General features: G+C 35.6%; 1 long non-coding RNA gene across 1 annotated transcript; it reads right to left on the bottom strand.

Moving 5' to 3' along the window:
* Nucleotides 1-317: 317 nt before the first annotated feature.
* LOC142518002 (uncharacterized) lies at nucleotides 318-2,830 on the bottom strand. Its single transcript, XR_012813446.1, has 2 exons — nucleotides 2,563-2,830; nucleotides 318-548 (listed from the first exon to the last, which is right to left on the bottom strand). It is a non-coding gene; the product is annotated as an uncharacterized LOC142518002 (long non-coding RNA).
* Between the last annotated feature and the right edge of the window lie 548 nt (nucleotides 2,831-3,378).

The raw sequence follows: 3,378 nt of genomic DNA, 5'->3' as shown, positions 1-3,378 counted from the left end.
CGCCTCCGAAGAGCCATTTCCACCCCCCAGCATTTTCACATCGACCCGTCAAGGATGATTTTGAGTATGACGAGGTTGAGCTGTCAGGCGAGGACAGCGAGTTTTGATGCTTTTTCTGATTCGGCATCTTATCCTTTCGTTTCTGTAATTTATTGTTTTGCAATGTCAAAATCTTCAAACATTTGTAATTTCAAACTTTCATTTAAATTTTGTTATGAAATATTATTATTGAAATGTCTCACTCATTTTTAAAATCCTACTGGACATTTTTTTTAAATAAAAGCTCGCATTTTCGAAATAACATTTAAAAATGATCGTATTTATTTGACATAAAAATAGCGCAGTTTAAAATATAACCAAACTCATTCATAATCATATGAAAACATAAACGTGTAAAAATCTTAAATTCATCATTGTAAGAAAATGTTCATATCCTCTCAATTTCATAAATCATAATGCGGAAAACATGTGGTCCTCGAGTCATGTCACCGCACCAGGTCTGCCTACTCAGAGTTCGGCACCTCAAGTCTCCTCATCATGAAGCTCACCTGCATCACACACGCCTAGTGAGTCTAAAGACTCAACACGCCTGTACCAGGAATAACAAGTACATATACATAGCACACAGCAGTGAAAAATATCATACTCAACATATCTTTCATGAACTTAAAAGCATAACGTAAACGTGTTGTGTAAAATCATAATGCCAACATACCTTTCATGAACTTTAAAACATGAACATAAACATGTCGTATAAAATCATGTCATCTCATATCATCATATACGTGTCAAAACATGTCATCTTATGTTATCATATACGTAAACGTGTCGTGTAAAATCATATCGTCTTAAAGCATGTCATCTCATGTCATCATATACGTATACATTTTCTTTTTAATTGAATTCAGTTCATTAGTTGTGACTTTCGTATCAGCTCTATCGATGGATCCATCTACATGTAACCGTGGTACCCGGCGGCGAGGGACATCAGCGACAGTATTACCCGTCCACTGAGCCCGGGCCTCAGCTCATCATATCTCATATCATCGTATACATATACATCGTTAGTCACAACCAAATCTCATCCTTCAAAAATAACATCATAAGCATCACTTAATAAAAACATGTATATACGTAACTTTTCCTTTAAACCAAGCATGCAATGTATTTATCGTAATTCCATAAAATTCAGGAACGTGATGCATAAACATTTAAAAACATGATAAAATGTGCTCAGGGCGCTGCCAGGTCCAAAATCTCACCCCGGGAGCAAAATGACCATTTTGCCCCTGTAAACCTAAAAATTACCGCTTTGTCCCTACACGTAAAATTTCACGTCTTTGATATTTTCTTAATTCCATTGACTCTAACATGTCCCAAATAATTATTTAAGCCTACATGAATTTTCCCATATTTTTATTTGGCTTAAATCCATGACTTCTAAATTAATCTTTAACTATAATATATTACTGCTTTTAATCCCGAATTAATCCAAACCTTAGCATAAAATTCCCAAAATAAAAAATTAGGCTTCTAATAATTATTTGAGCTTAAATATAATTTTTCAAAATTTTATTAAGCTTAAATCTAGCCGTTTCAATTAATTCTTTAATTAACATTTCGTGTGACGATTAAATCATGAATAATTCCAAAACTCATTATTTTGATCCGAAGCTTACCAAACTCTTAAAAATGTCCCAAAACATATTTAAAAGCATCCCTAGACGTAAACTCGATCTCCTTTCATAACTTAACCGAATATTTTAAAACTTGGACCGGAGTCCCGGTTTTAACCCGAAACAAACCGAAACTTAACCAACTATTTCCCAACTTCTTATCATACTTATTATATATTTAAAAGGCCCTAAAACCTCAAAAACCAGACCTCTAAACTTTCGAAAATGATCCTGGACCGTGGCTGAAAAATCCAGCACATATTCCTACAAAATCCATTTGCTCAACTCGGTCCTAACTTGCTAGCCACTCCAACCAGCCCCGAACCAATCTACTAGGGACCAAGACCAGACCCCAAGGGACCTACCCGACTCACACAACCAGCCCCATGCAGCCTACACAACGAAAACGAACGCTAGAACCCGAAGGAAACTACCGTGGCCGATTCTTATTAACCCACACTCGATCGGCTAAGGGGCTTGTTCCAGCAGCACTCGAGCCTTCTTAGGCCGTGGATCAGACCCACCAAGGTCTGTTCCATGCGTTGGATCGGCCCTTGTGCCGCTGGTTCAAGCAGATCAACCAAATCTCCTCACCAACGAGCCTATGCTTCAAGGAACGCGCTCAATTCCTTCTTGATTCGACACAGCCTAGTATCCAGCTTACACTCCCTTCTTCCTGGGTTATTAGAGACCTACAGCATCACCAACCAGCAGCCCTTTCACAACAGATTATCAAGAACGTGAGTAAGTAGGAAGAAATACATAACCGAAGCAAAGAAAACCGAATATCTTTCATGCATCAAGCTGGATCGAAAATTATCATGCATAAACACATTCATCAGCATATAAAACATGTATGATGCATAAAAAATGATACAAAGCATGCCTTGATGATGTATATACGCGAGGAGATCGAAGAATGGAGCAACAAGGAAGCACCGAAGAATTTTTCTTTGCAAAGGAGTGAAGAGGCCGAAGCTTCCCACCATGGCTGCTGAAAAAAAAACGAGAATGAAATGTCTGAATGAAGAGGAGGGTGTCGGCTGGTTCTATTATTGGTGTAGGGTAGATAGTATAATATTTATTTTAATTATTAATCAAAAAGCTAATAAGCCATAAATGATTTAATAAAAAAATTAAAAGAGTTTTAAGTCCAATGAGCTTAAAAATTGGCTCATTAAATCCACACACTCCCGAAAAATATTTCGTGTTGAAAAGTTTTTGAAAATATTAGTTGAACCCTCAAAAAGTCCCCCGATTCGCTAAAATTTGCGTACCGCTAAAATTTAAAATCTTGCGGGTAAAAATACCCAATAAATCCCAATTCTTGAAAAATACCTTTAAAATATCTTATATTAATTAATAAAAATTAATCATGTAATTAAAATAATTTTCTTGAAGATCTCTCGGTCTCTGCTCCTCGTTCGTGCGCGAAATGAAAATTAAAAATTATAGTGCATGAACTTTTAAAATCTCATGAATTAAATCCTGTCATGCAATAATAATGCATAAAATTAATTAAATACAATTTAATAAAATAAACATACATTTTATGCCTTAAAACAATTTAATAAAATACCAAAAAATTTAATAACTTGCATGCATGTGGTTTACGTGAACCTTCAAAATTTTTTTTTTTGGGGATGATACAATTATGGATCACGTGTCTTTTATGACACGATGAGTTGAGGTGTATGTTTTT

This window comes from Primulina tabacum, chromosome 1 (genome assembly GCF_025594145.1).
Source record: "Primulina tabacum isolate GXHZ01 chromosome 1, ASM2559414v2, whole genome shotgun sequence".
Lineage (NCBI taxonomy): Eukaryota > Viridiplantae > Streptophyta > Magnoliopsida > Lamiales > Gesneriaceae > Primulina > Primulina tabacum.
This window is presented reverse-complemented; position numbering and strand designations above follow the sequence as displayed.